The sequence below is a fragment of the Eretmochelys imbricata genome, chromosome 2, assembly GCF_965152235.1.
Source record: "Eretmochelys imbricata isolate rEreImb1 chromosome 2, rEreImb1.hap1, whole genome shotgun sequence".
NCBI lineage: Eukaryota > Metazoa > Chordata > Testudines > Cheloniidae > Eretmochelys > Eretmochelys imbricata.
Genome location: NC_135573.1, coordinates 90,569,420 through 90,584,816, shown reverse-complemented (window position 1 = coordinate 90,584,816; position 15,397 = coordinate 90,569,420). Strand labels below are relative to the sequence as shown.

The 15,397-nt window shown below is 37.9% G+C and overlaps 1 protein-coding gene across 2 annotated transcripts in view; it reads right to left on the bottom strand.

Annotated features, from left to right (window-relative positions):
• GNAL (G protein subunit alpha L) overlaps window positions 1-15,397 on the bottom strand; it is a 325,074-nt gene that overhangs the window by 68,845 nt on the left and 240,832 nt on the right. The window lies entirely within an intron of this gene.

Genomic DNA, 15,397 nt, shown 5'->3' with positions numbered 1-15,397 from the left:
AGTTAGATTAGACTTCATCTGAGTCTCTGATTTGGGAGTGAAAAAGACATTTTCCTCAATGTAGTGAGGCTAATGGATATTTTTGCAGCGAATATATTGGTGTTATTAATTTGTTTAGTTTGTTTTCTACTAAGAACCAGCCACTCAGGGCTCTCCCAAGGAGAGAAGGAAGAGGAAATTTAGTGAAGAATTCTGAGAAGGCTGAGAAAAGAAAGTAAAAGGAACAAAGTAAATAATAGGAATATTATGGAAAAAATAAAACCATGTAATTGTCTAGCTCAAGACAAAGCTTCAGAGCTCCTAATCAGATGGAATGAGCCTCCTAACAGAGGCAGAACATTCTAAAACAGGAAACAGTGACCCCATCCATGCCACCATCTGGTGCACAGATCGCCCTGCAATTGTCAGCATAAGCTGCGTCTGTCCACTGACAGGAAGGGATCTACACATGGAACAGACCTGTGGACATACACTCATCACACAGACACTGATTTCTGTTATCTCACATATGAAAGCAGATCTGCCTATTGCGTTCCTGACTCATCCCTTCCCCTCAGTTAAAGAATCACTATGTCCAAAATCTGGAAAGAATTAGATATCTTTTTAAAAGGCTTTAAAGCAATAACCAAAATTAGTGGGTTAAAATATACTGGTGGTTGCAACATGATGCTACTTACTTCCTGAGTGTTGTTTAACCTCTTACCTCTTTGAGGGTCTGCCACCCTCCTATGAGGGTACTGACTGCTGATCAGAGATGTGAGGATACTGAAGCAGTAGAAGTAGCTCCCATGTTTCCTCAGTCAGTTTACTAGGAAGTGTTGGTGAGAAAGAAGTCTAGGAAACATTTACTTCCCATTAATACTACTACTTTTTGGCAGAGAAGGGAGAGTTTCAAACTCCTCATATTTCCAGTCCTAAACAACATTTTTACTTTGATAGCTGATCTGCCACAGCTTCCTTAACCCAAGCAATTGTGGGGCAGCTGATTACATGCCACTCAGATCCCTATGCCTAACATTGTTTGGTCTCCGAGAATGATCCCTGAGAATGGACACAACTAACTACAAAATTCAGACCGCCAGCTAAAACAAAAACAAACAAAAAGGCAAAGATTTGTAAACAGACAGGCAGATAGCAGGAAAGCCAAGAAGGGCTGACTGACAAACTGAAACAGAGAGACATAGAAACTTTTAGTTCCCTCTTCCCCAACCCCCAATGGCACACAGTAAGACTCTTATGATGATGGTAGTAAGAGGTCTGCAGGATCTCGATATGGTTTCATTGAATGAGTGCGTGGATAAGCCAGCCTCAAAACTGGTGACTAATAGAAAAACATTTCCCATACTAACAACAACAAATAATACTGCTATTATTTTGCCACAATTTACACGGTCAGAGCAGAGATCACCATGTTTAGAAACAAGAGAACACAGCGTAGCATGGGCCCAAATTGCTTCTAATTGATCTTGAACAACAGAAGGTCATGCATTAATCTTAAAGTTGATTTTACTAAAATGACACTACAACATGGTTTCAGAGTAGCAGCTGTGTTAGTCTGTATCCGCAAAAAGAAAAGGAGGACTTGTGGCACCTTAGAGACTAACCAATTTATTTGAGCATAAGCTTTTGTGAGCTTATGCACCCAATGAAGTGAGCTGTAGCTCACAAAAGCTTATGCTCAAATAAATTTGTTAGTCTCTAAGGTGCCACAAGTACTCCTTTTCTTCTTACTACAACATGGAATACTCTTAATAAACTTTACACCTCTCATTCTGCAAAATGTCTCTGAAATAATCATCAATATCTTTATGCCTAGAATATAAAGTTGCAGATTTTTTAAAGACTCATAATGCAAAAATAGTGACAGTTTATAAGTCACTTATGGCTAAATTCATTTGTTACTATGCCTGTTGAAAGTTAATGCAGTTCAATGTTTCCCTCCCTTTCCTGGCCTCCAGCACTTGGCAAATGAAAGGTTACTTTCAGTGCAAAAGTCTACATTCACTTTGATACAGTCAGATACTAATAATTTCAACTCTGTTTTTCCTTTACTGATAACAACCTTTTGGGGGACAGAGATAAATAAAGAGCCTTTACATTCCTCAAAAAATGAACCTCCTAAGGACATCATCCTCTTGGATATTCCTGTGTTTGAAAATCAATGTTATAGCTATATTGCTGCAAGACCATTAAATCGAGAGGATCATTTCTAAGGGCACAACATGGATCTCAGACTTTTAAAAGCATTCAGAAGGGTGTTATTGCTAGGAACCTCAATTTTGTAGAAATTGAGAAATAATTACTCCGTATTTATTTTTCTCCCTGGAAGGTTATCATCAGCTGTAAGAAACAGGTTAAAAATTAGTAGGATCTGCCTATTATCAAAATGAGAGTAGAATAGTGCACTGCAATTAATCTTATGTTTGTCATGTGCTTGAGTCTTAATGTGAAAGCATGAAACGCTTTTTCGATTTTTAGCAGATTTCATTAGGAGTTTCTGAAATGACTCTCTGTATTTAAAAACATGGAGTCTTAGCTGACTCAGTGAAAAATGAAAAGCTCTGCTCTGAAAAGAATGCTCCTTTCCCCCCCCAGGCCTGTCTACATTAGGAAGTTTTAATGACAGAAGTTCTGCCAGAAGACTGCTAGCAACAAAGTTATTCTGGTAGAATGCATTCATATTTGGCCGCTTTTGTCAGTACAGAGTGTCCTCACAGAACCAGGGTGTACTGGCAAAAGATGTGTGGCACTGTGAATAGGCAACTCATTGTGTCCCCCCACAACCAACTGGCACTATCGTTTAGAAATTTTTTTTTATGTATTGTGGAACTGCTTCTGTGTATTGGAGGATACCATCACTTATCTCAAAGAATTGTAGGAGTTCAGGGTCAAATTCCCACAAATTCCTCTGTCCCTTCCCATAATCACTCTTTTTTTGTGCTATATTTTCTTGGCTGAATTGATTATAAAGCAGAGCCACCTGAGAACACATCTTATACTGTATCTACGGCTGTACCAAGATTTTGTTTTAAAATAGAGGGGGTTTCCCCATATTTTTTCTCATTTTGTGGTTCTTTTTGGAAACAGTACTCTCTCTGTCATATATGGACTAAATTTAGTACTTATCAGACATAACATCTACATGACATCCTTTTCCTTCATCACAAGGGACAAACAACAAACCACATGTCTGATAAAATTTAATTACCACAATAAGAATTATGCAGAACATAGACTTGCAGCATGATTTCTGCTTTAAGGGGAATGAAGGAGAAATATAATATGCTAATGATTAACACACTGAAATCACTGTAGAATATAATCCAAATACTCTAAAGCTACTTTCAAAGTCCAGGCAATGGTCTGCTCCCTAATATAGAATGCATTAAAGTCATTTACTTGAAAGCACCTAGGGATTATAAATGGATAGTTTTAAATATAATGCATAAAATAAATATTCTGATAAAGACAAGCCCTTACAGATATATAATGCTTTCATCATGAATACCCTACAGGGAGGCCATGAGAGACTCAGCATATGTAAATTGCATCCATAAAGAAATACTATAAAAATACACATTAATAAATACTTAAAACAATTTAGTAAGGAAATAACAGATGGAATGACCTATTCTTACATGTTCAACTAGGCAACAGGGTCTGGTCTCACTCTCTATGTGCTAGTGACACACTACCTTCCGATCTACTCCAACCACAAACTAAAGCATGTAAAATATCTTGATTAATAGTCAATTTGCAGAGAACAAACAAAGCAGGAGAAAGCAGAGAAGGCCAAGGGTAAGGAAAGGAGTAAAAAAGTGGAAAATATACATATACAGTACTATATTTATAGATCTACGATTATAGGAATAATTGCAGTTTTAACTTAAAACAAGAGCACACATGAAGTTACCACATGATGTGCAATGGGGTGGGTGGTAAGGGCAATGTGGGAAAAGTCACTCTAAATACACTGGCTTTTGCACAATGCAATCTAAACTAATATTTCATTATCAAATTCTGGTCTCAGTCGCACTAGAGTAACTCAATTTAAGTCAACAGATTTACTCTGAACTTTCTCTAAATTGATGTCATGGCAGGATTTGGTTCATAATCTTTCTTTTATTTTTAATTTTTTAGAAGCTTTTAGTAAAAGGTCAAGCTGCTTCTCTCTGGCTTCCCACCACCCCTTCTTTATACATAAAATATTTGCACATGCACATTTTGGGGAACGAAAAGATATGAACTTTTGGAGAAAACAGGTTGCTACCTATCTTCACTATGTTATTTTCAAATAGTCACAACTTTGCCATATCTGCAAGACATATTCTATGTGAGAAGTATGCTAAGCCTGGAGTTTGAAGAAAAAGTTGTTTTGAGTTATCTAAATGCCACTGATGTATCAGTAATTTTTTAACATGGGGGCTTGGGGGAAGAAAGTGAGACACTCTTCCTTTCTTCTAAAAAATTGCATAGGTGTCCAAATAGGTACACAAGACAAAGGAGATTGTGGATAGGGAACATTGTTCTGCTTGTCTTTTTTCAGGGCAGTGTCTTTTTTCACCATTTGGAGAGCCTAGGGTAGTATGGGCTGCTGTACACCAGGGAACTGAGAACTTCTCCCAGTTATAAATAGAGGTACAGAGCATTTAGAAAAAAAAATTCCCACTGACCAAGATGAAAGGGAAGAGAGCAAGCCAAAAATGGCAAAAGTGAAACATTTTTTGAGCTCTATAGAAAAAGATAGAAAGAGATTTAGTGGCCACATGTAAATCCTGCAGGAGGCAAAACAAAAACTGGGACTCTCTTGGAAAGGCAGAGTCAAGTTTTTCTCCTCATAGAAAGGGGTTGGTCCTTCTTCCTAGTCTGTTAAAGCAGAGGAAAACCCATTGTCTGGAATGGCGAGACTGGGTATGATAGAAAAAAAAACAGTCATTGCAGATAGCTGTTGTGGGAACACTCTTTTTACTTACTGAAGGGACTCAAGGAGACAGCTTAAAAATATTGGCAGGGCTTTCAACCACACTCTTTCCATAGAAAGGTACTGGCTGTGGGTGTGGGGGGGTGTTGTTGTTGCTGTCTTTTTAATTATCTTCTCAATTGTGTAATTTTTGTAGTTTACTCCTTTAGCCTATGACAATCGCAAAACAGCAATTCTAGTTTTGATTATGGTAATTTCCTTTTAGTAAGGCATACAAATTGTTCAGAATGCCTCAGCATGTATGTTTACTGATTTGTGAATATTGGCTTGGCCTGTGCTTTTTACAATGTTTGCCTATGAAGTGGCATATTTACTTTACAGTGAGTTGGCTTTATTGGGTTTTAAGACCTTAAATGGTGTAGTTCTTTGCTATGCTTCATTCCTTTTTCTTGAGCCACATCCTGGTAGGAATCTACACTCTCACACCACTTGCCTATTTTTGTGTCTTCATTCCTGAGGCTATTAGGTTCTTGCTGTGGTGTGTCCAGGGGTATGGAACAATTGCTTACCCTGAATATCTGTCACTTTTGCTTAAAAATAGTTTTATTGATTAATGTATTATGTTCACTGTTGGCTCATATTTATTGTCTTTCCCCATCCAATCCCCTTTTGCCCCATCCCTACCTCACTCTCAAAAATGGTTTTACTTTTTAAAGAGGATTTTAAAGAAAATTTTAATTGTATTTTAATCATCCTTTTAACATACTGGCCATCACTCTGAGTGCCTTGTCTGAGGTGTGGAGATTGGTTTTATAAAGACATTATTATATTTCCATGAATAAGTTTAATAGGAAATTCTTAACTTTACCATTTCTGCAGCGTGGGTTGCTAATTATTATTTATCAAGTACCAGCAGTGTACTCAGCATTGTATATAAAACTAGAGGTAATTCAGCATTTCTCAGGATTTTTTTCCGCAATCAGAAACATCTGAGCTGGTCTGAAAGGCCATCACCTTCTCTGAATTCAAATCCCTCAAGAAGATCCACTGCTACCATGATGCCTACAAGAAACTGACTAGAAATGGCAGATAGAGAGGCAATGAGGGATGGTTGATAACCCAAGTTACAGGAAAACAAAAGAACAACATTGTATCATCAAGGACCTTAAACCTGCCCCCATGCACTTCTCAATGCAAAATGGGGCCAAGATATGGCCAGTCACCACCCTTATTTAGCCCTGTATCCACTTTTGTCTACCCTGTGTCTATTTGTCTTTTTGATTGTATGCTCTTCGGGGCAGGGTCTTATATATTTGTATAAAGCTTAGTATGCTACTGAAGAAGAGAATTTCTTAAGGTCTTGTCTACCCTAGAAAAGGTTTCCTGGAAGAGCTATGCCAGCAATCCCTCCTAGTGAAGACGTGGGAGGATTAAACCACCAAAAGAATTCTTTTGCAGGTATAACTTCATCTATACTATGGCTTTTGTTTGCACGTCTATGTTGGTTAGGGGTGTGATTTTTTCACACTCCTAAATGACACAGTTGAGCTGTTAAAACTTTTATGTGTAGATAAGGCATAAGCAATTATTTCTGTAGCAATCATTTATATTTAATTTTCCTGACAAAAAGTTTGGAAGAAAGACAAACAATTCTCCAAAATTCATATTATCTGAAATTCAGAATGCCAATTTCCAAAATGAATATTTTCTGAATTTCAAATATGTTCTCACAAGCTGTAAGGTATTGAAGCTTTCATTTCCATACACACACACACACACGAATTGGAATGGGAATCTAGATATGTATTCACAATTTACCAGTTACCAGGATAAAATACGGGGCGTAAAGTGACACTTAAACATAAATTATTGTGATGTAATTTTAAAAAAAAAACTTTCATGATGAAGGGAAAGTAAAAACTAAACACTGTTTTCAGAAAAGCCAAAGAAATTAGGCCCATTTTTTAATTCAAAATTTGCACATATTAGAATCTAAACACAAACAAACAAAATCTTCCTGTGATTAACTGGGAATTCTCACCTTACCTGATCACTCTCATTACAAGTGTGTATGGTAACACTCATTGTTTCATGTTCTCTGTGTATATAAATCTCCCCACTGTATTTTCCACTGAATGCATCCGATGAAGTGAGCTGTAGCTCACGAAAGCTTATGCTCAAATAAATTTGTTAGTCTCTAAGGTGCCACAAGTCCTCCTTTTCTTTTTGCGGATACAGACTAACACGGCTGCTACTCTGAAACCTGGGAATTCTCTGGGATTTTGCTCTGGGAAGTTTCATGATACGTTTCATATCTATTTTCTTTTCCTACAACCTAATTTAGGCTAAAATTAATCTTTGCATAAAAAGTCCATATAAAACAGTTATAATTAAACCAGAAAAGAGTATATGGAAGAGGAAGAACAGTGCTTATATAATAAAAACAACTTAACTGGTTACTTTAAAGTTAAAATAAACTTTTTGGGGGGCAGCGTTATTGATGTATTAGGAGAGACAAATTTAACTTAAATTTAATTAGGGACACTCTCCAACTGCTTAGACTCTTTTACTGACTTACCTGAAAACCAGAGTTGCAATTCAGCTGAAAAATACAAGAACCCACTCTGGTTTAGTCTGAGGTGTAAAATTTCTTTTTTCAAGTACAGGGGCTTAGCCCTGACATTTTCCCAATACCACATAAAACTTATTTAATTTTTGTATCTCTTAACTTTCACATTCCACCATTTTTCTTTTTGCAAATCTGTCAATGTAATTTAGAAAAACAAGCACCACCAACCTAGACTTCTTTCAGAGCAAAAAGCAGTGCACATATGTTAAGACAGAAAATAGCATGTATGAAGAGTCTGGTGAGTGTGCAGTCCCTTAAGAAATAAATCTCTCTCTTTGTTCTTTAAATTACTCAGTGGTGCACAATGATCAATTTGAAAACAGACCATCTGTCAATGAAGAAGTGCACTAAAAGTTTAAAGAAAGTCAAACTTGAAGTTTAAATAACTTGACAGTATCACTTAAAATCTGCCACTAATTGTCCAATTCGCCCATAGCTTTTTATTTTTTAAACATTCAAGTTAAAGTTATTATAATTAACCAGATATTTCATTGAATGTTAGGTTTGAGATAACAGAACATTGAATACATTTTCTATAGAGCAAGGCAAAAAAATCCACAAGAAAAATGTAAAATATATTTGTGTTACACAATGATAGCGTTCAAATGGGCTAAGCTATTAGTCAACCAACTAATCTCTTCCACAGAGAAACACACACACACACACACACACTCAACAGTAAGTTTCAAACAATGCATTTAATTAAGTTCCTTATTTCAACAGGAATTGGAGAAAGTTGAATAAATACACCTAACTTGCCTGTAAAAGATTCTTACAATTCTGTAAAACAGACAATAAAGCTCATTCTATTCTTCCACTTGACTGGTGGAGAATATCGACAAACAAAAGTGGATACATTTCTGCTGGGTTGACAGAATGATCTACAACATCTTTTTCTAATTCACTTGACAAATCTTGAACACAAGATTCCAGTCAGCTTGTACTTTTATTGTTGCACTATTTTAAGATGCTGCTACAAACCAGCGACTCATATTAAAGAATTCTGGAGTTAAACAATTTCCATGCTTATTGTAACTAACATGTGGACGTTAACCTTTCCTTGATCTGATAGTAGGAATATGCTGTTTTGTCAGGTTTTATTATTTACATATATAGTCATGAATTGTCTGTGTCCCAGAGGGACATCACCTATTAAGCTAAAGAACAGAACCTTGGGTAAATAAAAGGCATCTTTCTATTACTTTAGTAAACTGTAAAAAATTTCCTTAAATTACAGGTTTTTAGTAAACATTTCTTCACTGAAATGGAGGGGGCATTGTTTGTTTCTTTAAATATCTGTAAAAGAAAAAAACTTCAAAAAGTAAATTTAAATTTTTTAAATATTTAAATATTTAACCTTTAACCAAACAGGCCCTCATTGGAGCACTGTAGTTTTTAAAAAGCCAAACATCACAAATTCCAGTAATTCTCAGTTAAGATTCTAAACACGAGCCTCAACTCTGCCCCTCTACTGTAGCCTACTCCCTTGCCTTACAAGAGACTCACCTAGCTGTAATATGAAATAAATTGAAGTTTTTTCCTTTTGCATATGAATTACAAAAGGATGGCCTTTTATTATAACCCACTTCAAGGCCTAGAGCTTGAGGTTGAGGCAAAGCTTCTTAATCTCAGTAAGAGTCTTTTTATTAACTTCAGGGAGCTTTGGATCAGGTCCCATATGAAGTATAGGGGAGCACAAGTCTGTACTGGGAGTGTGTTTAGGATGCTGGAGGTCTGCAATCTGTATGTGTAGAATGGATGTGGTAAAGGTTGATCTCTGGCTTGTACCTGAAGTGGAGAATCTCAGACCAACAGCAGAAGGGTGAACTTGGTAAGGCAGGGTGATCAACAGAGATGTAAGTAGCTCATACATTGAGGGAAATGAAAGACTTTTTTGCCCTCCAGATTATACCAGCATGTTAAGTAAGGTTGTTAAGTAATATATATTACTTATATAGTACTACACTGCATATACAGTAGCATTTTATTTTAAACATTTGGCGGCTTATGAGTGAAAAACTTTAAAAATAATTATGAAATTGTAACTTTAAAGCATCTCTTGTGATTAATCTCACACTTTCAAAAAATATTCTCCAACAGACAGAAAAGAACTCTTTTTTTCCAGGTAGAATGAGAGTTGACTTTTGACTGAAATCATCTTTCAATGATGGAGTTACTACTGTGATTCCATAATTTTAATAAAGATGACAAACTTATTAAAAACAACCTTAAAATAAGGTTAAGCATGCTGTTTTACACTTCATCCTTATCTTTAGAATTAGAAAAATTAATTCTAATCCATACTTAATGACTATTTTCTTTAGTTAATGGCCTTAGATGAATCTCAGGACAATAAATCAGCTCTGACAATAACGAATCTGGATTAGTAACAGTATAAACAGCACAATAGTCTAGAATGGCAATAATATTTAAACAAACCAAGAAACTACTTCATGATTAAGCTAATAAGTCTGAGTGAGGAAGTCCATGTTTAACCTGCTCTGCTAACTTTTTTGGAATGGAGGGGTAGGGAAGTGGGTCCAAATGTTGCTACAAGCAGTAAAGTTAAAATTATAAAAATACTCTCAACTACTAAGAGAAAGCTTCATACTTTCTTTACAGCAACATATTTTAGCATGTTAAACTCATGAAAAACACCAGCAATTACTATGCTCCTATGCATGAAAAAAGTCTAAATTCAAATACACATCTCTTTATTTTCATTTTTTAAAGGGGCACAATTAACTTGAAAATAACATTACCATCTTAAAATTTTGTACCTATTATTCTAAATAAGACTTCAATTATATAACTGAGATTAGAGAATATTTTATATTTTTCTACTTTTTCAGTTTACTTTTTGTCTAGTCAGTTTTACATTTTTGTTGCTAGTGTAGGCAGCAAGCAGCAGAAAGGTGCGCATGCAGAGAGCAGAGGGAAAATATGGATGGGTGTCAGTAGGTTTGGTGGTTTTGCTTTCAGGTCTCCCCCAAAAAGCCCTTCTAAACATGAACAGGTGAGCAGGGAAAACATTTTTTCAAATAAATTTTTAAAAGATTCAAAAGAAACTTTATTAAACTGAATTAATTCAAAGACAAGTAGTAAGTGTTACTTTTTTACCTAGGTGGAGCAAATGCAAAATTAATATCTAACTAAAATTACTCCTGAACCTCTGCAGTGACATGAAACAAAATCATTATCAGGAAAATACTACACACTTGATTTATAACTCCCTCATCAGCGGTCTTTCAAGAGACTGGTCTAGTTGTTGGTTAACAGCCAAAAATATACACCAATCCTTTTGTTCTAGAAGCTGTGATAGTAAACCCCTTTGTACCAAAAGAATCATCAGTGTGGATTAAGTTATTATTCTATATTCCTGACCCACCTCTATTTTCCCATCTTTAAACAGTGTTTTATTGGTGTCATAAGATTTCTGTTTTGTTTTGAAAATACAGTTAAGTGGAAAGAATTTGCTCATTAAGTGGTCAAACAAGATTTATTTCTCCTCCACATATTGAGTTTTTATATTGGAAAATTACCCTATCACCATGTGTCCAGCCATGAAAAAAAAAATCTTTGTAATCATCAGAGTGGTTTGTTTATGTAAAAACAAGAAGAGTGCCTTTCAGGGGAGAAAACTGTGTTATTCTAGTTTTTACATATCACTTACAGTAATTTAGTGAAACCAGGATCCCAGCTTTTAACACAAAATGTTGCTGCATTAATAAATCAATAATTTCTTTCAGATATAAAAAGTATTTTTATGACTTATATTTAATAACAGGCTACCAAGTTAAGAGTGAGTGGCTGTTTCTATTAACATTTTCCCCCTGACTTATAATTCAACAGGTTAATTTATTGTATCATACACAGTCTCCATTTGGGTGAATTTTCCTCCTAAAATATGGTTTAAGCACTTTTTTTTTAAAAGGTAAAAAGCAAACCAAAATAATAGTTTGTAATTGGCTCAGAACTTTTGGTATCAGTAAACTAATGAAAGGCTGATTTTAAAAACAGAAATGTTATGGACACTCAGACCATGTTCACATTATATTGCAGTTGAAAATATACAAGTCAGAACTATGTTTTAATGTATACTAAAAAGGTTTGAGCAGAATTTCCTTGACCAGTATGCAGAGGGACTCTTCTCCTCTTGTGTACCTCCAGTAATCACTCTTGCCAGCTTTCCCTCAATTCCCACACTCACATAAAAGAGATAATTTTGGCAGCTTTATTCCAGGGAGCACCTGTCTCATCAACAAGCATTTTGAAGCCTCCAGTCAGCTGAGTTCTTTGGCCATGTCAACACAATAACACTAAGGTAGTGTGAAAGTAACTAGTGTAGTTAACAATGAAACCAGAACTGTATTTGACAACCATTTTCAAATACAGATTTTTGCAAACATGATTTTAGCATATTCTAATCTCCAGGATAGACGAGTTTCTGAAACCATGTTATTGAGTTCCTGTGATGGTTCTTGGGGTACCAAGGACTATAAGTTACCTTGTTATCCAGTTCCTTCTTAGCAGCGTTCTATCCCAGTTTCTGAACTGTTAGCTACTTGCATGGAGTCTGGGCACATAGATTGTTACAGTCATATTTAGAAGCCACAGGAATAATTACAAATGGTATGTACTCAGGGCTCTCCATTAAACAAAGGAAGTACTTCTGGCCTTTGTTTCAAATGCTGGCCTTCACAACTAAATGCCACATTTTGCATTAGGAACCTGAATAAAGTATTCTCTTCTCCTGTTTGGTGAAGCCTCTCTCATTAGGGGTCTTTATCACACATTGTCACATTCAGGATTTGACAGCTAAAATGTCTATAACTGGAAATTAGAAAAGAACATTTACTACCTTACAGTAACTGTGTTTCTCTCTTCAAGTGACTGTCCACATGGATTTCCACTTCTGGTGACCTGCAAGATGTGATCTCCTAGGTCAGAGGTGGGGTTGGAGCAAACTTAAGAGATTGGTATGGCAGATGAATCACCTGACTGAAATTGAAGTCTAAAACAACCTTTGGTATGAATTCAGGTTGAGGCCTCAGTGTCACTTTATTCTTATGGACCACTGTGTAAGGTGGACCAGCAATAAGAGTCTGAATTTTCCCTACCCTTTTGACTTCTGTTATTGCTAATAAAAAGGCCATTTTCATAAATAGATGGTACTGTGGGCACATTGCTAGGGGCTCAAATGGAGGACCCATTAACTCAGTGGTCCGCAAAACTGTGGGGCACGCCCACCTAGGGGGGCATGGAGAAAGAGGAAGTTACTCACCTTGTGCAGTAATGATGGCTCTTTGAGATGTGTCCCCCTATTGGTGCTCCACTTTAGGTGTCTGTGTACCCCTGCACCTCTAATCGGAGATTTTTGGTAGCAGTGTCCTGTTGAGCACACGCATGTGCTCTCCCTCCCTCATGGTCTGCCTTGAGGCTATTTAGCACTGCTCGGGCGAACCCCCCTCACTTCCTTCTCTACCCCAGAGCCCTATAGAGAACTCCGAAGTAGAGGGAAGGAGGGCGGGTTGTGGAGCACCCATAGGGACACACATCTCGAAGAACCATTGTTACTGCACAAGGTGAGTAACTTCCTCTTCTTCTTCGAGTACTGTCCCTATGAGTGCTCCACTTTAGGTGACTCCGGAGCAGTACCCACCAATGGAGACTGGAACTTCGGAGCGGAGTCTTTTACTACAGAGAGTACTGTGGAGTAGAAGATGGTGTCAGCGGCCAAATCTTCAGTGACCGCATAATGTTCTGTGAAAGTACGGACAGAGGCCCCAATCATTGCTCTATAGATTGGGGAGATAGGGGTATCCCTATGGAATGAGATTGAGGTAGGAACTGATCTCATGGAGTGCGTATGCCCGGAAGCAAGTTGCGCCCTTGCTAAGTGGTTAATGCAACTAGAGACCCATTTGGATAGTTTTTGAGGAGATACCACAGAACTTTTGGATCTTTCTGTGGACGAAAGGAAGAGTTTAGGGGATTTCCTGAAGTCGTTAGTCCTGTCCAAGTAGAATGCTAATGTCCTTCTAATATCTAGCATATGCACAACTGTCTCCCAGTTGTCACAATGTGGTTTTGGGAAAAAACAGGCAGATGGATCTGTTGATTCATATAGAAAGTGCAGAAAAAGTAGGGAGAAACTTGGGATATGGCCTTAGAGGGTTTTGTTTTTAGTTTTGTTTTGTTTTTAAAGACAAAGGCCGTGAACGATGGGTGTGCTATCAGGGCCACTATTTCTCTTATGTGCCTAGCTGAGGTGATGACAATTAGAAATGCTGTGGTCATGGACAGGTGTAAGAGAGAACAAGTTGCCCTCGACTCAGAGGGAGGTCTAGTCCAAGCCCTAAGAATTAGATTCAAGTCCCAGGCTGGAGCGGGTGGTGTCACAAGGGGGAAGAGAGTCCCAATGCCCTTAAAGAGTCTATTCATTAGTGGTTGAGCAAACTCCAAGTGGGAAGCCATTTTCGCCATGAGATGTACCTTAAGGGAGCTGAGTGAGAGTCTAAAATGTAGTGCAAAATCAGAGGGAGGAAAGATGACGTTGGGTCTGTCCGTTTGGAATGGTACAAACTTGGAGTCGTTTCCATTTTGTAGATATGTATGTGGAGTGGTCAACTTGTGGTTGTGTTGCAACATGTGTTTCAGCTTGTCAGAGCATTCTGCTTCTAAGCCTTGGAACAAAGAAAGATCCAAGCCTGGAGGCAGAGGACCCATGGGTTGGGGTGAAGGGTCAGCCCATTGTTTGGAGAGAGCAGATGAGGAATGGGCTGATGTCAGAGGAACAAGCGGGCATATTGCCATCTGTGTCAGGTAAGGGAGCCAGACCTGTCATAGTCAAGAGGGAGAATCACAATAACTCTCGCTTTGTTTTGTTGAATTTTCAGCAGAATCTTGGATAGGGTAGGAATCTGGGAAAAGACATACAAGTGGGCCCTGTCCGTTGGGAAGATGAGAGCAACTGCCAGTGAATGTTTCCCCAAAGGGTGGCTATATCTTGAAGCACCTGTGAATTCAGTATACACTCATTGTCGTGAGAAAATTCCAACTGAGACTGTTGGTTATCCCTTGTAGACAGACAGCTGAGATGAGCACATTGTGATGGGTGCATCAATTCCGAAGTTTGAATGCTGTCTTGCAGAGGGAGGGAGATCTGGCAGCTCCTTGACAGTTTATACAAAACATACAGGTCACATTAAGTCTATCATAACCTTGGTGTGTTGTTTTTGATGAAAGGCAGAGTTTGTGCACAGGCACTCCAGACAGCTCCTAGCCCCAAAAGAGTGATATGGAAGGTCATTTCTGTGGAAGGCCATTTGTCCTGAACCTTGTTGTTGTGTAGGGGAGCTCCCCAGCATATCAGGGTGGTGAACGTGGGTAGTAAGAGGAGCGCTCTCATTTGTACTGCAGCAGGTTGGTGTGATAAAGTCCAGCCACTGTACCGGGGTTAGTATGCCACTACAATGAAGTGAACCTTGGAGACTACCCTGTGTGGAGCAGTCTGTACCTATAATGATCCTGCACCAAAGGTAAGCAGTAGGAAATCTCCTGTACGATGGTTGTATTGAGATATGGAAGTAGGCACGCTGTAAGTTCAGGGCTAGAAATCAATCTCTTTGCTCTAGAGCTGGTCCTAACCGCTGTGAAGTAAGGTAAGGTGACTTCTGAGTGGCGTGACAGGTGTCTAGATAGCAGCTGATGCTGTAAGGTATCATTGTACAGGCCCACAACCAGCTCATCAAAGTGTTTATAAGAGGCAGTTTGAGGTCATGGACTGGGGTGCAGACTCTTCTCACTTTTGAGCCCTGGGCCTCTTATACTGTGGCTCATAACAG